Source organism: Convolutriloba macropyga, chromosome 14 (genome assembly GCF_964194025.1).
Source record: "Convolutriloba macropyga chromosome 14, txConMacr16.3, whole genome shotgun sequence".
Lineage (NCBI taxonomy): Eukaryota > Metazoa > Xenacoelomorpha > Acoela > Convolutidae > Convolutriloba > Convolutriloba macropyga.
The window spans coordinates 34930022-34954063 of NC_134481.1; the positions used below are offsets into that span (position 1 = coordinate 34930022).

At 32.7% G+C, this 24042-nt stretch overlaps 1 protein-coding gene across 3 annotated transcripts in view; it reads right to left on the bottom strand.

Annotated features, from left to right (window-relative positions):
• The window catches only part of LOC142353015 (galanin receptor 2a-like), a 76447-nt gene extending 69625 nt beyond the window's left edge, over nt 1-6822 (bottom strand). The window contains exon 1 of one of the 3 annotated variants that reach the window (XM_075405199.1): nt 6191-6822. The gene's annotated coding sequence lies outside the window, so the exon portion shown is untranslated. The other 2 variants (XM_075405203.1, XM_075405196.1) reach the window with 2 other exon arrangements.
• Nucleotides 6823-24042: the final 17220 nt, after the last annotated feature.

Consider the following 24042-nt stretch of genomic DNA (forward strand, 5'->3'; position numbering starts at 1 on the left):
ACTGCACTTTCATGCTAACTTTTAAGTTTATATCAAAAATTTTGAAAATAATAGGCCTCAATAATTGTTTCCTTATCTAACAAATTTATGATTAGTAATTTGCTTGCTTGAAATTAAAAAAATGACGCAAATGAAAAGATAAAAATTTTGCTGATTCGTTTTGAGCAAATTAAGCTGCGGACAATAAAAATATACCAAAAAGTCCTGAAACTTCGAAAAAAAACTTCCAATTTCTAAGATGGAGACTGAATTTTCATTGCCCAATGAAACTAAAAAACTAAAAAGAAAGAGCATATTTTTAAAAGATCATTTTGGAAAAGTTTAGATGATTACAGCTAGCAACTGAGTTATTGAAATGCCAGATCCAGTAACTGTTTTCGTACAAAACGATGAGGAATTCATCAAAGGTAAAATGATTAAAGCTCACGTTTTAATCATTACCGTACAAAGATAAAATTTTCTAGCAAAAAATCAGTCAAATTTTGATTGTTTTCCTCTTCGATAGTTGTCAACAACGTATCCGTGTTGGCTAGACAGAGATAAATTAATGACTGATTGAAATCTACTCCCAGTTTGAAATTTCTTTGATTTCATACAAGGATCATATATGATTTCATACTGATCATACTCGATTTCTTAGTACGATCCTTGTATGAAATTAAAGAAATCATATATGATCCTTGTATGAAATCCAAATTTTCATATATGAACGTATCAGTGACCTAGAGCATAGCGATTGAAGCCTTTTGAGAGTAGGTTTCAATTTTTGTATGAGCCTTGTATGACTACCAAGAAATCATACAAATCATACGTGAGCTAGTACGATTACTAAGAATCATATACGACCTAGTATGAAATCCAAGAAAGTTGTATGATCGATGACCCGGGCTTGCAAAACAATCCTTTTCGTTACTATTTGCGCATTAAGAGGGGAAGGCAGCAAAAAAGCACGCACACTTATGATGGCTCCTTAAAAGAATTGGTTTCTAAATTAGATCTTAATAAATGAAGTAAGATAGTAAAAAGAACAAATTTTAGACTAATTGTTCCGACCTCTTTTAGTGGGGTGGGAACTATATGCTCAACTGGTTTTCTTTTGTTCGGTCAATTTTCGCCGATCCATATATTCATCGTACAAATTGTGAGTGGTATCATCCGAAAACTTGTTAAGCGTAAAATTTTTGTTGAAGTTTGCTTTTTTCGAGGCGTAACGGAGATTTAAATTTTGTAAACTTTAGCCTAACTAACATTAGTTGTTTCGATCACATTTTTCGTAAACTTTGATTAAATTTTGATCACTTCTTGCTAAAAATCCATTCTTGCTATTTCGGTAACAATTGGAAAATGTTGTTACTTTATTTGACAACGGGCAATAAGAACAACAGTTTTGGTCGAGTTGTGGAGCTTTATGTTTCAAAATATATTCAGACTACGAAGGGGCTCTTGACTTTTGTTTTAAAGAAACATTTGTGACGTTTCAATTTTTTTTAGTTATAGAGCAGAATAATTGACAGTTGATATGTCATGTATAAATGACATGTCAAATATACATGCATATAAAGGCCAATGAAAATACATAATAATATCAAAAGAATGGCTCGGGTATTTTTATTGAAGTTTGGTCTCAAGTATTGTTTGTTTTTTTTATTTTGCGGTTTCTATTGTGTTTTATTTTTGCTAATGACAAGAAATGAAAGTATCAACGTCATTTTAATGAAGCCTTATTTAATTTGTTTAGTGGTTTGAGCTTAGAGCAAGTTTTCAAATTGATACACCAATTATCTTTGAACTATACACAAACTTTTTAAAGTTCTCTTCCTCACTCTGCAGAGAACAAAATCAAAAATGTGGATGAGCGGGTATAGATAATTAAGTGCGAATGCACTTTTTTGAGCCTCCTGGTTGAGTAAGATTATTTTCGAAAGAATAGATTGAATACTAAGAAATTTCAAATCTTGACTTATTAAGTCAAGTTTTTCAAAAGCAGAGATCAACTGTTAACTATTAGAAATTTCATAACTTTTTATTACAATATTAGTCATTTGTTATGAATCAAATCAGGTTATATCTTCACTTTATATCTTAACAGGTACCCGTGAAAGGGAATTCATGAATTTTTATAAGGAATCTAATAACTTTGTACTTATTATTCCCTTTATGAAAATATAAAATGTAAAACGGTTAAAAGAGCGTTTAAATCAGATGAATAAGAAAGCAAACAACATAATTATAGCTTTCTAAGAAACATTATGAAAATGTGTACTCCTTGAAAAAAATAAAGATAAAACTCGTTCCCGCAAAATTATCAAGTTGACAACTCGTTTTATAGTTGGTAGCATTTCTAATATGAAAATATGTGATAAAAATGAATACATCACACTGAAGCCACCTTGAAACAAATAGAGAAAAAGCAGATTCATAATGAACAGCACTGCTATTAAAAAATTTTGCGCAATTTAAAAATAAAATATAATGACTTATGAACCAGTGAACACTTATACAACACATATAGATAAAGGGATCATGTAATATAATTTAGACCTATTTTAATCGATAAAACTATTGAAGAGCAAATGTTTAATTTCTGCCGAAATTGATCTTATTAGAACATTCGCGGTAGACTTCACATAACCTAATTTTAGCAGATCAATGAAAAACAAACTCACAAAAAGTTTCAGTTAAGTGGTAAAATAAATATTTCTGAACCACTCCAAAAAACTTAAAATGGAAGAAGAAGAAATTAAATTGAATGAATTTCGCCATTTAGTAATAAAGCAAAATAACAGAAAGAATTTCTAAACAAAAAGACAACTTTGAAATAAGAGTTCTTTTCAGAGAAATCTCATTTAATTGCCAGTTTTGTTGGGGTAAACTGAGATAACAATGTTTAATACTTACAAGACTAGCCTCGAAATTTTTAGTTTCACCCTAATAGACAAAAACTGGCAATATAAGGAAAATCCTCTTATAACAGTTCTTGCCCTGTAGTTTTGTTTTCTGCTAAAAGAATTTTTACTTTATTTTATTTTAAAATTTATTGCCAATTAGAGCCTTAATTCAATTTAGTATTTTAATCTGCTTTTTCAATTTTATGAGATGAGCAGTGTTATACCACCCTGAGTACTTCTGTTTAGTTCATTTGACGATTAGATATGTTTGTCGGAGAACATGCAACTGAGTCTCAAGGAAAAAACTCTCGTGCAACAGAGTCAATCGATGAAAGGTGATTCTTAATTTTCGACTTTTCGAGGAGAAATGAGGTCTCAGGTTTTAAAATTTTTGAACCTTTCTCGCAATTTATGTCAAATTTTCTCCTTGTTCTTTGGTTACTGAACTAATTGTTCTTAAGTTACTACTCTTGGGCACTTATGAACTACTTAGAAAAAGGAATAAATGTAAGAATTAAACACCTGCTAAATTGAAAGAAAAGCTCAAGGGTGAATCACAAAGATTTTGCAACTATTGACATAACATAGACAAAAATTGATTGATCTGAGGTTTCAAGTGAATTGCACTCAAGCACAAGTTGCAAATAAATTGAAGGTAAAACTCTATGTCCAGGTCAAATGTTTGATCTGAGTATAGAAACTATTCTGAAAACATAGAAGAGAATAATCTGAAAACTGAAAATTATAGCAATTGATATTTTTGAGACTCGTTTTTGTTACAGGAAATTATGTCCTTACATTTTAAACTTATATCGGGCTTCAGAACTCAATTCTCTATACATCTTTTTCCCATTTTTAAATCTGTTCATTCCCTCTTGTTGTAGAAAACAAATTATAAAAAATGGTAATCTTCATCAATCATATTCAGCCAAATTTTTTGACACCTCAGTTAAAAAGAAATTATCAGACTATATGTATAGATGATGAAATATATGCCCGATGCATCGTTTCCCGGAAATCCCAGTGGGATTCCAGGAAATCTTGCTCATACTTACTAATCCCACATTTCCCAGCGAGAAACATGCCTATGCGTACGTTTCCCGCTTTTTCTCACTGGGAAACTTGCGTTCACTTCTGATCCCGGTTCTTCCCGGAAAATTAGTTAAGATCTCAGTGGGAGAAAATCGAGAAAAACGGCAAAATTGCGGGGAAAAAATGGGAATTGTGGGAAAATAGACAGCAATGATCATATATATATATATATATATATATATATATATATATATATATATATATATATAAACTTGTGTGTAAATATATGTATTTTTAAATATTTACGTATGTATGTATATATAAATTTATATATTTCTTTAGATTTATATATATATATATATATATATATATATATATGAATTTATATATGTATATATATATATATATATATATATATATAAATTCATATATATATATATATATATATATATATATATATATATATATATATATATATATATAGATGATGATGATGATGATGATGATGTATGGACAAATATGATAAAAGACTACGCATGACAACCAGAGAGTGTTATGTGTTTGTGTAATTGTGTGACAGCATGACTTACCAGTCTTTTTTGCTTTGATTTTGATCATAAACAATAAAAACGGGACAAGTGTTTAGTGCAGCTACCTGTTAAAGCACGATAAAGAGGCTTTACGGTCGTAATTTGCACAAATTTGGACAATTTTATCAATTTTTCCCCGAATGTTCAGATTTATGTCCGCTGGTTGTGACAAATTATTGACTTTTGGGGGAGGAAGAATGATGTGAAAATTGACCCGTAGGATAGACGCGATTTAATCTTAAAAGCAGTACCACAAAAGAATGGCTTTTATTGGTTTGCAGAGAGTTAAGAGTCAGATTTATATCTAACTTAGGCTGTATATTGTTTATGGGATAAAAAATGGGATATTACTCGGGGGAACAAATCTGAAAAATATTGAAAAGTGATAATAAAAATCATATTATTTTTCAAAAGATAAGCTATGCTAACTGGCGTATTATGGTAACTTTACTAAATTTATACCCATGACTTTTGTTCACTTTTGTCCGTTTTGAAGCAGTGGGTGCTATAATGTGGGCAGGTAGTACGAGGTACTGTAAACAATCTAAGGGCTCGTATTACTCTGAGCTTAACAAATTTTTAATGGAGCTCCATCTAACGAAAGCCCAACGGCTCTTTTCAGAAGCCACGCGTAGGGTTCAAAGTATTTTCTTGTTTTTCTACCCCCTTCCCGGCTTTGTTTGTCTTTCCCCTCAATGGCGGGCACGGAAAAGCTTTATAGTTGTTTTGGAAAGCCCAGCTAAGAATTACTTTGCGGTCAAATGCTCTGCAGAATGCTAATGTAAAGTGCATTAGATAATAATAATATGGTTGCAAAAAAATTGTCAACTGAACCACACCTTAATAGTTATAAGCTCTTTGCTCACACGTGAACAAACTTTGCTACTACAAATTATTTCTTATAAAAAAGCAAGACAATAAGGCGCCCAAAATGTTTGATAAAAGTTCTATCTTTTTTACTGAATTTTTGCTGAATTTCAAGGAAACAATAACTTCTTTTTTTAAAAAAAATTAAAGGGAAATTTTCTAAAGACTGACAGCAAAAGATTTCTACTTTAATGTCTTTAGTTTTATCAGTTAATGAAGTTTTGAACTCAAGATACAATTAAAATTTTAGTAAAAAAAACCGAGTTTAAATTTTTATATTGGGTAGAAAGGGGGGAGCAAATTATAAGGGGAAAATCAGTGATAAATTGTAGTATCATTAACTCTGGCGCGTTCTGGATGAGCTGTGAGGTGTGAGCAGTAAGTTAGTAGATATTTACTAGATAGTTAGTTAGTTAGTTAGTAACAGAGCGAGAGTAAGGTCGTAATCTAATAATCTCTTTTTGACTTCACATCCTCGGACAAGCAACACAATTATAGCCCCGATTGAGAGGAAAAGAGGGAATGGTGTTGGAAGAGCTATGTTTGTGGGGGGGGGGGGGGGGTCGGTATGTGGTGTTGGAGGGGGGGGGGGGTGGTATTGAAATGTGGATGGATGAAAACCAGAGAGATAGAAAGAAAGGGAAAAACCGGGTTTGTTAGCTGAGTAGGTTGGTGGGGCGTGTTTGCGTGGGGGTATATAGACAATTGAGGTATGGGTCTTGGGGAGATGTTAGTAGGTTTGGTAGGTTGTCTTTAGGTGATGCTGGGGGCGCGGGGGGGGGGGGTGCGTGAGAGAAAGGTAGTTAGACTTACGTGGTGGGGTGGTGGGATGTGTTTGGGGTGCTGGTGGTGGGGGTGGTGGGTTGTTGTTGGTCTGGGGTGGGTTGCTGAGGTGGAGTAAACAAATTGAATCATACAATCCAAGTCAATAACAATAAAGTCGTCTTTATGCCAATTTATGGCGCCATTCACACTGACTCGCAAGTAAATTCCCTGGAGAACTGCTTCAAATAGAGATAGATAGGTAAGCAATTTCCTGCAACTATCGTCCCAATTTATTAACTCACGCCACCACACATTAAAATCCTTTTCCTCTTTTTCCAAGACCAAAAGAGACTAAAAAGAGAGAATGAATAAAAGCTGAAGAATCTTAAAGTTAACTTTGTTGCAGCATCGTAAACTTTCACGTATAGACTTTTGCGATCTCATCATAGTCGCTTTTTATCTCTGATTTATGTCTTTATTATTTCTTCAAAATGTCGAGCGTTCAAAAAGTATGCTTCTATTTTGATTATTTTTTATATCTCTTTTAAAGTTTGCGATAGCTGGAAAATTATATGATTTTTCCCCTTAATTTGCATAGAAAACGGTGGAAATATAAACGAGGAATTTAGGAAAAAGAAATAAACATAAACTCAAGACCAATTGTAAAAGCTTGCTTTTAAGTTACAAATTGAATAAACAGGCCTTTTCGGGCTATTATTTCAAAGCAAAGCTGTCTTTTATAAAAATTCTAAGCGCCAAGATTAATTGCAAAACAAAACTGCACGGCTGAGCAGCTTAATGTCAGTTTTAGGGGCTTTCATTCAGAATTAGGGTGAAAATTTTGGCCTTTTGTCCGACTAGAGGGTTAATACACTTTAAGGCTTTTGATTGTCACCACGCATGGATTAAATGCCCGGACTATTTGAGCCAGAGGCTGGCTTTTGCCACAGCAGGTGGAAGATTAGGAACGGACGTTTTGATTTAGAAACAGGGCGCAACAATGCCACACAAATTGAAAGGTGTTTCTCTTGTTTGTTTTCAAACAAAAGGAACCAATGGTCAATTTTTGAAAGACTGCTCATGGTTTTGACAAACTGTAAAAACATTCATTAATGACTGCTTTTGTCTAGCAGAAAAAAAACTACTGTGAAAAATGGACCTCTAATAGCTGCGAACCCCACCTCTTACGCAGTAGCCTAATCCGCTAACCATTAAACCAACTGTTCACATGCTTTCGAACTTGCGAATCTCCGATAACACTTTCTCTAATTCTTTCTTGTTCCCAGAAACTTCATCTCTTTAGCGCACAAAATACAATAGGTTATTATCTCATAACCTTATAACATTTTGAACGTTTTTTTTACAATAGAAAAAAATTGTCTGTTTTTTGCGTGACTTTTGCATTTTTCTTGATATTATTCAAATTTATGGAAATGATTATTTTGATCACTAATTTGTGAGCAGAAGAAATAAGTCATATTATTTGGCATTTGAGGAAAAAGATCATTTTCTGATCGTTGTGACTTTACGTTCATTCTGGTTTCGATAGCTGCAATATTAAAAAAAAAGTTAATAAGTTTTTTTAATAATGTTGGCTTTTTCATTATTTCATAATCTTTTAAGAATTTATTTTGCTGATTTATCGAGCCAAACTTGTAATTGTACCTAAGAAAAAAACGAAAGAGCGAATAAAAACAATTATAAATGGCAATTCTGATCTAAATTTGAAAATCAAGGTCAATAATTTGATTAAATTTTTGTTGCTTTTTGTCATGCTTTTTTGTCTTTGATGAAATTGGTATTTCCCCTTTCAGAATAATTTCCAATTTCAAAATTGAAAGCAATTAAAACTCACCCTTCTATGGCTAGTTTGAACTTTTTAAAACTGACAACTCCATATACACGTCAAAACCGTGGAAAAAAGGATCTCTAGGAAAAACGCTGATTAATTCTTTTAGACAAAATTATTCATACATTTATCAACGGGGAGCAAGATAAATATTTGATTTCAACCCTAAGTGTTTCTTGTTGTAAAAAAAAGGCAGTGTAAGAAAGTATTCGGAATATTTTTGATCTGCGTTCGAAATTAGGTATTGGTGATACGCAAACAACGTGAAAGCATACAAGCTATGGGGGTTTTCCATCAATAGCAGTTTTTTATGATTATTGAGTTGTGCAACAAAATTACCAGAAATTCAAGTTTCTCGCTTCTTAATATAATTCTCTGGAATGTTTCTTAATGTATGTACAAACAAAGGTAAACAACTGATAACGATTTGGTGAAACGCGAATCAAGAGCAGGGTGTGGGCGGCTGAGGACGTACAGTGCTATCAACGTTTTTTTTAAAAAAAAAAAAGGAATAAACGCAAATTCTATGGAAAATATACTTCATTAACGCTATTTTTAACCAAAGTTTTACAGCAAGCAAATCGATTTATCGGCAGACGGTATGCAGCGCGGAAGACTATATTGCAGCCAGGGTCAGATATACTGCTCCAACAGTTAAAAAATTTTTCAACCAAGAATTTAGTTTTTTGTACTCAACGTAAAACAAATAGAGAAACGGTACTTCAGCTTTCCGGTATTTTTCAATCACAAAAATCTTATTTTTCAACAAAAATGAATTCGAATAAAATGAAAAAAAGAAAGATTGAAATGCTCTACCTTAGGTTTTTGTGCGGAGAACTCGAGCAAAAATTGCAGAATTTAAATTGAAGCGATGCAAAATAGGGAAACTCCTCAGCTCTCTCTATTTTTAAGATCATTAGCTTCCATTTTTCTCCAATTAGCGAAAAATGAATTATTTAAAGAATTAAAGAGGTCATAAATAATCAAAGTCGAAAAAAACTTAAATTCTGTTAAGATCTGCAGAAACTGTAAACTTCATTGAAACTTTTTTGGCTACATCTTTGTCTTTATATTAGTTAAACCATTTTCGAGTTACCTTGCAATTTTTTGGTCAGAAAAAGTAACGAATTGCCGGAAATGAAAGTCCTATAACAAGCGAAACAGCAAAGCACCAATTTTAGTTTAAAAGTTACACCTTGAAACACTTCATCAGTGAACCTCATCCCCGAAATTTTATTCAAAATTACAGAATTATTCTTTGCGGCATAATTAGAGTTAAAGTTGTTAATAAACTAACAATCCACTTGAATTATCAGTGATGTCAGAAATTTCTGCCAAAAAAGTTAAAATGCTTGAAGATATTACTCACGATCAATTTGCAACGCTAACTACCAACTTTTATTGGCTGGAAACATATATACGTTATATGTTACTTCTTAATTCCTTTAAAGGTTTTAGAATTTACAACACTCTGGCTTAAACTCTTTCTTAAGAAAACAAAACCGAAATGAAAAATTTGTTTCTTTTTTTAATCGGCCAATTAAAATGTGCAATATTCTTGAATTCAACGTGATGAATATTTATTTAGATATCGATACATTACACTTTACGCTTTTCTTTATCTTCAGATATTTTTTGTTTTGATTCTAGTGGACTTTCTTCTCAATAGTTAAAGGTGTTTGCGTGTAGTTTTTGAACTAAGCTGAAGTTCAAATTAGCCGTTTTTGTTTTTTGGTTCTTTCCACGGATATTTATTTCTAGCTTCTGAACTGGTAATCTATTTGTTTTTGGCTCCAAAAAAACCAAGAGGAAGAACTGGTTAAATTTTTATTAAAAAAGGTAATGAATGTCTATTAATTTTTAGAATACAAATTGAGTTCAATAATAAAAATGTTGCAACTTTCTTTTCACTCTTAGTACCCTAGAAAAGGTGCAATTTGTTTGCTCTGATTTTCCGTACATCAAGTGAACAACGAACATACTTTTGCTATCGTAAAAAGTAGCACAAAAATTACAGCTCGAAATTTCTCTGAAAGACCTAAAAACACTTTTTTGTAAATTATTAGGTGAATCGGAAAAGTTACACTTGAAGTCTACATGATTGTTTTTCATTTAGTTACCGCGACCCTACTGCTTACGTTCTTTCTCATCATTTCCAGATATGTATTTTTTAAAATTCTGATTGAGTGTTTTGTATTAAAATTGGGTTAGAATTAACTATTTCTGTCCTCTGGCGTTTAAAGAAGCGGTGTTTTTTTGGCTTTTTGACTATCGTTAGCAATGTTTTTAGTTTCCAAATTTTGCTGGAGAAGAACTCTTTTCATTTCGTAAAGATTACGCAATGAATAGGTAGCAACGTTTTGTTCTAATTTCTATATATTGTACTAAAACATTTTCAGTCATCTTTTGTAAAACAAATCAGAATTCCCTATAGGAAGCAGTTTTTGTTTATAAATAATTTGAAATCAATTTTTTAATGGCCAAAAACTGTTTGAGAGCTATGTAGACTGAAGAATGAGAGGTATGTTGCAGCATTTTGTGCTACGCACAACCCCTACAATCTATCAAACTACCATTTAGCAGAAACCCAGGTCGATAAATGAGAAAAAGTTATTCTTTAATGCTCTTGAAATTAACGCCTCCAAAACCGTTCTCGAACAAGGATTTAAAATTTACCCAATAATGAACTTGATTACGCTACTATTTTTTGGATTTAACTATTGTATTCCCAAAACAACCACTCCGAAAATCAGAGTGAAAATCTTGCTTTCACAAGCTTTCGGAAAATTCAAATGAATGCCAATTGTCAAAAAACAAAAGGAGGTTTAAAACGTGAGAGTTAGCAGCCTTTGAATCAAAAATTTCAAAAAACTGCTTGAATAAGCCTTTTTTGGCAACGTCAGCGTTCCCATCACGCAAAAAAACTTGAGAACTCTAATTTAACTGTATTTTTTAATGTCTTACCCGTCAATTGGGCTTAGAAAGCTGAATTTGAGCTACAATTTGAACTAAACCAACAAAACAACTAGACCTACAAAACAATTATGAATAGATTTGGAAAACTACTGAGAAAAAAAGAACGGACAAAAGCAAATAAAAATATGAGTCCAATTGCCTCACTTAAAGACAAACCAGTATCGCGAAAACAGAACTTTTTCAAAGTGCACTTACGCACTCCAACTTTAGAATGATATTATAGAACGATTATTTTTACGCCACAAAATCAGTAACCCATATGCTCGGGCCCAATAAAATTCAAATTCTTTGAGTTGTATCAAGACAAAGCCCCAGTACAATACAAACTCGGGCCGAGGTTTTACCCTTAATCCAACCCTAATTAGCGGGGATATTGGGTGTATTGCGCATTCCACTCCTATTTATCAGGAAAAGAGTATAAAAGTTTAAGTTAAAAAATTACACTGTATTTACTCTTTTTAGTCCACCCTTACACTCTTTGCAAAGAGTGTAATTTAGGTTGGACCGATAAAAAATTACACTCCTATGGAATGACCATTATAGCCAACCTGAAAAGTAAATTGCAAGTAACAGTTGGTGCAATGGTAAAAGCAAAAAGTGAAAGGAACGTTATCGAAAGAGTGAAGATCGAGGGATCAAGCCTCACTACCTCCTTCAAACTTATATTTGCACTCTCCGACTCTTAAGTAAGCGGAGACATAGGGTGAAAAAAATTTTACACTCTTTTCCCGGTTAATTTTGCGCAAAATCTTCGACCCGAGAACTTTTCATATTGTAAAAAAGTTGAGCAGCAAAAAGTGCATTTTACATCATTTGTGGACAACAGTGACAACAAAAAAATTTGGATTTAAAAATCCCCTAAATAATTACTTAAGATACCATTTAGATTCGACATTCTATCAGGCGTTATTGTTTTCTTGAATTGCTAATTTTCAATTGGTCCTCTTGGTTCGCACAGAAACAGACTTCATTAACAAGTTACAAATTACCTTTTTTCATTTAGGTTTTGTTTATAAGTTATTAAGTGCAGTTGCAAAGAGTTCAAAGGTTTTCTTTTCGCGAAAAGTTTTCTTTTGCTTGTTTTCCACTCACATGAAGAGTTATTTTTTTGAATGTCATGATCAATAAAAGAACATCGGGTGCTCAAATTGTTCACTGAAGACGAGAGAAGAAGTTATTTGCGTCATCATAAAAATGAATGAAGTTAATTGTATGGGGATTGCGATTGATATATATATATATATATATATATATATATATATATATATATGTGTGTGTGTGTGTGTCTGTGTGTGTGTGAATGTATGTGTGTTTATTTTTACGAGTGTGAGTGTGTGTGTATGTGCGTGTGTGTTTATTGGAGGAGTGGGTGTGTGTCTGTGCGTGTGTGTGTTAGTGTCTATTAAAAGAAATGTTGCGTTCCTATTTTTTTACAATAAGTAATAGTGGCAATGAAAAGTCTAAATTTGTCTATGCCATATATTACTAATACAATGAAAAATCACTTGGCTCAATCCACTAAGTCAAATTAAGTTGCTCTGTAGCAGACAAAAAGTTTGAGTCTTTGTCCTAATCAACGTCTCCAGAGATTAAGCGTAACTGGTGGGACCGTGTACTGAGCACGTAGAACTAACTTCGAACACCCTAGTACTAAGGTTTAGAACCAACGCAAGAAACACGATGCTAAGTTTTAAATAAAATTGAAAATCGAAAGAAGAAGTGAAAAACCGTAATCGAAATTCCGTAAACAAAATTAATTTCTAAAATATTCACTATAAAAATATTTTCATTTTCATCACCTTTCTGTCTAGAGGAACTGTAGATATTTTTTATCATGTTTTAGTTTATTTATGACGGCTTTGTTTTTTGAACTCAATTTTCGTTAGACAACTAATTTAATTGTTATGTTCTCCATCTTTTTAACCATCAAATTCAATTTGATTCCTAGTAGTAATTTTAAATATAATTTCGCCTAAATCTTCTTTGTTAACCTCCAAATATTTCAAAAAAGTACTTTCTAGCTGTTCAGAAAACAATCTCGTTAATAACGACATCTGGAGGATCAGTTTTTTTCACATAATCTCCCAACGGTGAAATAGTTCACTAATGTTTTTTTTCATTCTTCTGCGTATAGTTCTGAGCTAAGGTACATTGATAATAACAAAGAAAACATCAGCTTCTTTGCAGTGTAAAATCAAATCTATTTTATGAGTTAAGTGATCGATTACTGCGTTCTTTATGATATGTTTAATTTCCACCAGTATGACGAAACTACTATAATTATAAATGTATATTTTGATGTTATCTCTAATTTATCACTATAACCAACATCACCAACTCTTGTCCAACTAGAACCAATGTTCTTAGCACTTTATTATACTTGTTATTCTTTGACTTCTCAAAAATTTTTCGCTCAGACAAAGAGTTCATTTTTTTTTCAATTCCGTGGTTAACCAGGGAACAACGGGTGCTCAAAATGTTGAGAGAAGAATAAAGAAGAGGTTAATTGCGTCAAAATAAAGACGAATGTTGTTAATTGTATGAGGAATGAGAATTATTATTAAAAATTGTCTTAAATTTAATGGACAACAGACCCTTATGTACTAACATAACAGTCTCCGAATTATACCATATATGAAAAAATCTAATTAACTGTATTATTGACTGTTACAGAATTTATATGCTTACTTAAATGTGTATATATATACATATATATATATATATATATATATATATATATATATATATATATATATATATATATATATATATATATATATATATATATATATATATATATGTGTATATATGTATATATATAAGAATTTGTGTGTGTGTGTGTGTTTGTGTTTTTATATACAACTGTTTGTGTGTTTGTGTCTCTGTAAAAAAATGTTTGAACAAAATTTGCGTTCCTATTTTTTTGCAATAAGTAGTAATGGTAATTTAAAGTCTGATTTAGTCTATACCATATATTAGTATTTCAATAAGAAAGAATCGCTTGGCTCCATCCACTAAGTCAAGTTAAGTTGCACTTTAGCAGACAAAAGGTTTGAGTCTTTGTCCTAACCAACGTCCCCACAGATTAAGTGTAACTGGTGAATCCCAGTACTGAGCCTGTAGAGCTAACTTCGACCAACTCAGTACTAAGGTTAAGTACCAATGCAAGAAACACGATGGCAAGTTTTATTAGATTTAAAAGTTGAGAGAAGAAGTGGAAAACCGTAATATGCCTTGCGGTAACAAATTCAATTTCTTAAATATTCGCTATAAAAAGATTATAACTTTTCTGACAGAAAAGATCTAGCAGTTTTTTATTAATTTTTGTTAACAAAACAATCTCCTTAGTAAAAGACATCTGGACCTCCCTTACCCTCCCTACGGTGAATTAATTTGTTAATTTTTTTTTCATATTTCTGCGTATAGTTGTGAGCTTAGGTACATTGATAATAACAAAGAAAACATCAGCTGCTTTGTAGTGTAAACTCAAATCTAGTTTGGGAGTAAAATGATCGTTTACTGTGTTGTTCATGAAAAGTTTGTTTCTCAACAGTATGACAAAACTATTATAACTATAAATATATAATTTGACGTTATCTCTAATTTATAACTATAACTAACATCACCAACTCTTGAACAACTAGACCCAATACTCTAAGCACTTAATTAGACTTGTTATCCTTTGACTCCTCGAAGGGTTTCCGCTCATATAAATGGTTCAGTTTTTTTTCAAATTCGTGGTCAACCAGGGAACAACGGGTGCTCAAAATGTTGACTGAAGACGAGAGATGAAATTAATTGCGTCATAATAAAGATCAGTTATGTTAATTGTATGGGGACTGCACTTTATTGATTATAAGTTGACTGAAACTTTATGGATAACAGACGATGATGGTCTAACATAACAATATCCGAATTATATCATATATGCAATACCTAATAAAGTGTATTATAGACTGTTACAGTATTTATATGCTTACTTAAGTATATATATATATATATATATATATATATATATATATATATGTAACTCTGTGTCTGTGGAAGTGTGTGTGTGTATGTGTTTTTAAGTACAAGTGTTTGTGTGTTTGTGTTTACATAAAGAAATGTTTGAACAAAATTTGCGTTCCTATTTTTTTACAATAAGTAATAATGTTAATTAAAAGTCTCACTTAGTCTATAACATAAATTAGTAATTCAATAAAAAATCACTTTGTTGCATCCACTAAGTCAAGTTAAGTTGCTTTATAGCAGACAAAAGGTTCGAGTCTTTGTCCTAACCAACGTCTCCAGAGATTAAATGTAACTGCTGATTCCGTGTACTGCGCACGTAGAACTAACTTCGAACACCCCAGTACTATGGTTCAGAACAAATGCAAGAAACACGATGGTAAATTTCAAATAGACTTGAAAATTCAGAGAAGAAGTGAAAAACCGTAGTTTGCATTTCGGTAACAAATTTAATTTCTTAATATTCACTATGAAAAAGTTATTATAACTTTAATCACTTTTCTGACAAATGGATCTGTAGCTAATTTTTTTTTCATTTTTTTATTTGTTAACAAAACAGCCTCCTTAGTAAAGACATCTGGAGTCTCAGGTTTTTTTCACTTACCCTCCCTACAGTGATTTATATTAATAATGTTTTTTTTTAAAATTTTTCTGCGTATGGTTGTGAGCTTAGTTACATTGATGATAATAACAATGAAAACATCAACTGCTTTGTAGTGTAAACTCAAATCTAACTTGGGAGTAAAGTGATCGTTTACTGTGTTATTCATGAAATGTTTGTTTTTCAACTGCATGACAATACTATTTTAATTATAAATATATAATTTGACGTTATCTCTAGCTTATCACTATAATTAACATCACCATATACTGTTCAACTAGACCCAATTCTTCTAGCACTTTATTATACTTGTTATCATTGAATTCATAGCACAAGGAAAAATTTGCACCATAGCCAACCAATTTATTGAGTTATATTGAGAGTTCTTTATGTATATGTTAGGTCCTTTGCAACTTGGATCAACAGCTGTATTCTTGCATACAAAATCTTGGCTAACACCGAGGATAAACTACAACATATTCTTTTTTTTCACTGTGTGTAAATATGCGCTTTTTAGTGTTTTTCATATTCCAATGGCACATTACGTCACTATATTTTACATAGCCAACTAATCTGGTGTTTGATTATGTATCTTATTGGTCAATCTAGTATTACACTAAACATATCTTTTTAAACTTTCAAATATATCAATTAATCTGTGTTTCAGCATATCAAATAAAAAATTCGGAAGGAGTTCAATTAACACACTCTATTAAATAATCGAAAACGACAATATGACTGTGATATTCTACTTTAAATTAGCTTCAAAAATGATTCTTTTGGGGGCAGACAACCCAGGATGAAGTCCGCGACCCAAGACAGGTATTGGCCAGACCGACGTGGGTCGCGGACAGGGGGTCCGGTGCCACCATCCACAATGGTCTGGAAACAAATTGGGTCGCGCCTTCCGTCTGGCCACTGTCAATTTTGGTCTGTTCGGTCTGGTGAATACCCATATTTCGGTCTGTTCGGTCTGGCCAATACCCATATTTCGGTCTGTTCGGTCTGGCCAATACCCAAATTTTGGTCTGTTAGGTCTGGCCAATACCCAAATTTCGGTCTCTTCGATCTGGCCAATAACCATATTTCGGTCTGTTCGGTCTGGCCAATACCCATATTTCGGTCTGTTCGGTCTGGCCAATTCCCATATTTTGGTCTGTTCGGTCTGGCCAATACCCATATTTTGGTCTGTTCGGTCTGGCTAATACCCGTATTTCGATCTGTTTGGTCTGGCCAAGACCAATATTTCGGACTTTTCGGTCAGTCCAATACCCACATTTTAGTCTGGCCTGAACGGCCAGACCAAAAGATGGGTATTGGCCAGACCATACAGACTTTGCCCAGAAAAGTTAGTATATCCAAACTAAATGATATTTTTTTCGGAAACTTGTCAAGTTGTATTAATGATGCCAGCGCTGCTAGGATGGTCATTTTTTTTAAGCCGTCGCTTCTTAGGTCTGATCGATTCTTAGGTCTGCTAAAAACGAGCACAATTTTTAAAAACGAGCTAAAGTCTGTTCATGGCTGATTATGGTCTGGATGGTTCTGATCATGGCAACAGAAAACACGAGTTAAAAACAAGCACGTATGAAAAACGATCTAAAGTCTGATCATGGCAGATTATCGTCTCGATGGGTCTGATCATGACCGATTTTAGTCTCGATGGGTCTGATCATTAACGCACACCTCAACTTGGGAACGGTCTGTACTGTCTGTTCAGTCTGGCCAATGGTCTGGAAAACGGTTTTGCCTACGGTCTGGACAATGGTCTGTTCAGTCTGGCCATTAGTCTGGACAATGGTCTGGCGGATGGTCTGGCCTACGGTCTGGACAATGGTCTGGCCTAGTGTCTGTTCGGTCTGGCCATTGGTCTGACAACGGTCTGGTCTATAGTCTGGACAACTGTCTGGCCTAGGGTCTGTTCGGTGGTCCGCCCAATGGTCTGGACAATGTCTGGTCAGTCTGGCCAATGGTCTGGACAAAGTCTGGTCAGTCTGGCCAAGGGTGGCCAAAGTTTGTTCGGTCTGGCCACTACCTATTTTTGGGTATGGTCGGTCTGGCCAAGGCCTGTCTAGGGTATGGTCGATCTGGCCAATGCCTGTCTTGGGAAGTATAATGAAGTTTATCTTCACTATCAAGGTAATCATATGCGAAGATAACTTTCTATCTCGTAAACTTGCGTTTAATTAAACCGAAACATTCACTAAGACTTACACAAATTTTAGAAACAAACTTAAAAAATATTTTAGCGCTACAAGTTTATTTTTCAAATGTAGAAAGTTTTTGTCAAATGAAATAACCAAAATCATATGTCTATTCTCTATAATGCTCCAATATCTAAACATTAGTTGTTTCAATATGTATCAATATATAAGTTAAATTATATATCAAAAAAAGGAAGTGGCGATTATGTGTTTATTAAAAAAGATTGCGATTTGCCCAAAAGAAAATCAAGAGCAATGCATTAAATCACATAAAGAAGCATTTCAATTGAACTGTTGTTCTATGTTTTAACACAATCTTTAATTTTTTTCTTGTTTCATTAATTTGTATCTAATAAGCTACTTACACAATTGTTCCAACTCCTCTAGAGGAGGGCGGAGCTATATACTCAACTGGGTTTTCTTGTTCAGACAATTTTGTCCGATCGATATTTTCATCGTAGAGAGTTTTGAGTGGTATCATTTAAAAGCCCATCCAGCGTAGAAAATAGAAGTAAAAAGATTTTTTTTAATTTCGTTCTCTAGCGGGATTTATCGAAGTTTAAGTTTTCATGAATATTGATATTTTATTTGAATTTATGTTTATATTCACATTGTCCCGAAGTTTTATCAAAAAGTTAGTCAATTTTGTTAAACTATGTTAAAATTGTTAAAAATTGTGTTGTTGATTGGACTTTCAAAAATACAAAGAAATTGTTGACTTTTTTATTAAATTTTTTAGATAAAATTTTGGGTAAATATTCAGCCTGTTTCATCGAAAATTCCACGAAGTAAGCTTCTTTGGTCCATTTTGATTAAAAATGCCGGAAGTACACACCCAAAAACCACTAATAAAATATTTGTAAACTCCAAGGGGGCTGTTTTTGTTTTCAATTTCATTGATAGTGCTCTGGAATTAACTTTTGCTAACTTATCTCGATGATTATCAAAAACGCAGCATTTATTTTTGATTTTTTGAATAACAAATTATCTATATCTATAACATCTGAAACAATTGAGTGTTGTTAATGGACGAAGAGCAATATCAAGGGTAGTTTTGGTCCAATCATGGACTGTTGCAATTCAAAAATAATTCGGATTGTAATCAGTCGGTATTTTTAAAAAATCATTTTGATTTTTTGTGTTAGTTACAGAAAACAACAATTCAAATGAAAGCTCACTGGTGATAGGTCCAATTGGTTTTCTAAGCCATTCCAAATTAACGTATCTAATTTTTTACTCAAAAACTTGTGGTCGTTTTGACTTTTAAAACTTATTGTTTTTCAAATAAACAAGGACTTTTGAAATTTGCCACTATTTTCCTCTTAATTTGGTCAAATTGTAGCTTAGTATCAGCATACAAAAAACTTTTCCTCTTACTTCTGAATTAAAATTGACCTTTATTGGAACTTTAGGCGTTAAGTTATGATTTTATGGCATTGATACTACCAGATTTCATAATTTTTTTACTCTTAGGCATTTGCACATTTTTCGAGCCTTTTTCTCGTTTTTTTTCACGTTGTGACAATATTGACAGTTCACATTGCACATTAATTTAATAGACGCTTATAATGCACAATGGAACCAGTAAAATTCTTTAAAAGTACAGATTACGGACCTAACGGCTTTGACTCTACTTTCTCAAAGCATTTAATTGAATTGTTTTTCTCTTTTTGTCATTAACTGTAGGTTTCACTTTGCCTTTTAGTCGTCTGAAATGTCCTGGAGGTTGACAGGTCTCACCGATTTTTCATGGATGATTAGATGAGCCTATATTCTGATTTGATACGATAGCTGAATGCTTTCATGACTACATTGTAAGGCAAAACTGAACATAAAAAAATCTTTAAAGGAATGGATTATGGCTTTAACGGCTTCGGCACCCCTTTCTCGATTGATTTAATTTTATTTTTCACATTTGTCTTCAACTGTCGTTTTTACTTTTTTTAGTCGTATAAATTTTCCTGGATTTTGACAGGTGTCATTGGTTTCTTATGGAGGAAAAACTGACCTTTTTTTTGGTTTGAGTAGATAGTTGATGGCTTTCATGACTTTGAATACAATTGTTTTCAAAAATAAAAAAATAAAGACTTTTGTTCTTTTTCGTCTATTTTTAATCTAGTTTTGTTCATTACAGGTCACATATGGCCTTATGTTTGTAAAGGGAAGGTGCAAATGTACAAAATATAATTACCTTAAAGATGTCGTAATGAATTTAGTGGCTTCGACACAGTTCTTGCGCGAAAAAAAATTGTAATAATTTTCGATTTTTGTCTAAGTTTTATGCTTTTTTTGTAGACGTAAGACATATCCTGAACAACCACAGGTTTCAAGCGCTTCTTTTGGACGAATAAACGAAACTAGTTACTTTTTTCATTTTGTAGGTAATGGCTTTAATGACATTGAAAAAAATGTTTTCAAAAAACACAAAAGTTCTTCTAATTCTTACCGGTCTTTCACTTTTTTGGCACCTTTTTACCTAATCTTATTACTGAGAGGTTATATAACACTTATTGGCATTCAAAGAAGGCGCAAACGAAAATTTTTTGAGGGGCAGAAAATGGCTTTATGGTTTCGACAGCGTTCTCTCACAAGTTACATTTGAGTTTTCGTTCGTTGTCTCTATTTGTTGTTCTTTTTGTAACCGTAGGAAAAATTGAATACAGAAAGGTACCAATGCCCTCCGTTATAGGCATCGATGATAATAAAACTTTAGGATAATTGCAGTTGATATTTAATGCTTTTCCTTACTTCGAAATTAATTGTTTTTAAAAATATCAGCGAATTTATTAACTTTGCTGTTTTTTTTCTTTTGTCTAATTGTAACCGAGCCTTATTATGGACTCTCCCCATATCTTTTTTTGTAAAGTAAAAGTTATGTTGCTCAGTTTCAGTTTTATCTGATGCTATCTTTACTTTGTTAGTAAGCTTTTTTTTTTTAAAATATTCATAAATTTTTGGATTTAATTAGTGTTTGTTGTTGGTGTTTGATTTTGTTGTTCGTTTTGCCTTGTTTTTTTAATAATGCCAGATCTCATCTATGAAATGCGGCATTGTTGCACCACTGAAGTGTTTGTGTTGGAGGTGATATATTTGTTCATACACAAATTTTTTGAAAAATAGTTGAATTTTCGAGGTTTTCTATCTGTTCCTCATTTGGTAGACATTTATGCCAAAAATGTGGATGAGCGGGCTCGGAAATTTATGTGCAAACGCACATTAACGAGCCTCCTTGTCTACCTTCACAGTTTTAAAAATTAAATTCATTTACATTTTGATATAAAGTACATGTCTCATATTTTAAGAATTGATGAGGATTACTATAATGACATCGTGTATTACTTAGAAGATCCCCCTATTTCAAAGTTTTTTTCACTAATGGCGCATGCACTTCTAGCTGCTATATGTTTTTAACAGCCGTTTTTCCAAACTTGCTCTTTGAGTTTAGTGCAATTCGTTCTAAGTTCAATTCAAATTTATATCTTCTGAAATTGTAAAGTTCGAAACAATGACAGGGAGAAGCCATTTCAAAAAATTCAACGCATCGATACGTTTGAACAAAAATTTCTTGTGAAAATGAATTAGTTCACATAAAATATCTTTAAAACTTAATTAGTCTCCGTTATACCTATTTGCAACCATTTAACATTTGGAAAGCCCTATTGCTGATTGAAAAAAAAATATACAATTATGTGATTAATTTGGATGATTGCTTGGCGACGATAGAATACACGGTGTATTAAACTGTGATCACAAAACTGGTTTATATGATTTGAATATTGATTATTTCAAGGCTACTTTAAAAGGTAAACCTTAAAAAATTGCATTGAGTCTCAAGGTGAATACAGTACTGTTAACACAAAAAACGACCATTTGGAAACTAAGAGACCTCTAGATAATTTTGCAGTTTTAGCTGAAAATGTGTTGAACAAAAAATATTTACAAAAGTATTGTAATGAATACAGACAAGAACATAGAACGGTTAGTAGTTAGAAGTAGTTAGAAGTAGAAGTTAGTTAGAAGTTAGAAGTAGGCGAGAACATAGAACGGGTAGTAGTTAGAACGGTTATATTTAGAATAAGGAAAACCTGTCAACTTTCCATTGAGATAGTCAAGCCAGCATAGCAGATTTTAAAGTCTTTCACTGTGCCATTATTGGAGCTGCTTTTGTTCAATTCATGTAAATAAGTCAAGATTATGTTTTACGCACTTAACCATTAAAGATGATCCTGTTCACGATGTTTTTTATATCCATGTTCAAAACTTTTGATCATCGGAGCTGCTTAGCAAATATTCTCCTTTTTATATATAAATTAGAACCAATATATGAAATACAACCAAATTAGTCTGATATTTATTTTTCACAGAAATCAATTGTTCAAGGACATGATAGAATGAAAATGGTACATCCGTTTTTTTACTGACGTTTAGTAAACACTAAGAGTTCATTCTCTTGGATTTTGATTCTATACTATTAATTTATGGCGTCTATGAAAAGTTGTAGTCATAAAACTTTCATAAAAGGGAGTTCTATGGAATTAAATTCTTATCAAAAGTTTTTTACATCATGAAAAGGAGGGAAAATATGTTTCAAAAAACTAACTTGAAAAAAAATTGAAAAACTGAGTCTTAAGCGAACAGAGAATTATGGAAAAGTTGTAGTCATCGAACTTCATAGAAAAAGAAAAAAAAATTAGAGAAAAATGAAAAACATTTTTTCAAGTTAAAAAACTCCATGCATGCCCTGAATTGTTCAATGAAAAGCCTGATATGATATTTATTTTTCACAGAAATCAATTGTTCAAAGACATGAGAGATTGAAAATGGTACATCAATTTTTTTACTGACGTTTAGTAAACTCAAAGAATTCATTCCCTTGGATTTTGATTCTATACTATGACAGTTTATTTTAAGCATTCGGTATTTTAAATGAACATATTTAACTGGAAAGAATAAAATTTTAATCTCAATTTCTCTTTAAAAAAGATTACTTACTGCGTAACGTATAAAGGTTACTGCAAAAAAAATTCACTGTGCTTTATAATTTTATGATTAAATGAAATTCGATCAATTGTTTTTGAGCAGGAAGCCAATCTTATTCAGGATTATATAATCTTTATTCAAATCTTTTTCTTGCCACTAATAAAATTAATTATAGGGTCCTGCCTTATCAGAACACAAATTTTATGATGTGCGCTGGCTGTAAATATCCAACTACAAAACCCTGGTGAGTTATGAAATTTTTTTAAGAGCAAAATTTTCAGTCGAATATTTTTGAAAACTGGGTTTCGACTTGGGAATCAACTTGCAAAGGTTTCTCAAGTCATAGCCCCCCAAAACTTGCAAGCCATGTCAATATTAATATTTGACCAATTCTGAAATTAAAAAATAGACTTGCATTTAGCGTTGCTTCAGGGCTTCTTGATATCATTCTGACGCACTCGGAGTAGCGGATGTTGCTTTGCTGGCGGTGGCGTCAAGCAAACAAACAGGCATGTAAGCCAAAGTTTGCAAAGGAGATCAAGGAAACCAGAAGTTTCCGAGACAGCCTAAAGCCTAATTAAATAGATCATCCTTGGTGGGCGGTTACCACTTCCCACAGCGAATCAGAGACATAGTCATGGACAGCGGTACGATGGGACTCGTAACCTCATGATGCCCTGACAAAAGACTCATTTCGTTTTCTTGGTGCATTGGAACACACTATAAATTTTAAAAGAACAATGCACTATCTTGATAGTAACTGTTAGAAATGTATTTTTTCTCGAAGACTTCATAACTACCATGTTACTTTCTGCCATCTTTTATATCGACTTATTTTTACTCTGATTGGTTTGTCTCTGACTTTGCTTGAAATTGTGGAACGCGGTATGAAAAATAGAAAGGTCGAACATGTTGACTCCCGATGACATGCTGCTTGCAGGGCAGAAGAAAGTTATGCCAAGAGGCCAACAATTTTTTCATTACAGCGAGCTTCCCCTTTGGCCGGAGCCTTAATTATTTAGTCATCAGACCTTAATAGGTTCGAATCTTATTCCATGAATATCAAAGTCTCTGTAAAAAGGCCACATGGGGTCCAGTTCTTTGCGGATTTGAGTCCCGTGAGCCTCATGTAGTGGAGCCACTCTTGATCATTTAGCTCTGCGATCACAGTTGAAATGTTTTTTCAGTAAGTATCACAACGTGCATTTTGTTTGGTCCATGCACAATATTTGTAAGCAGAACTTTTTCATTTAACATACAAATTCTGCGCAGGGAATAC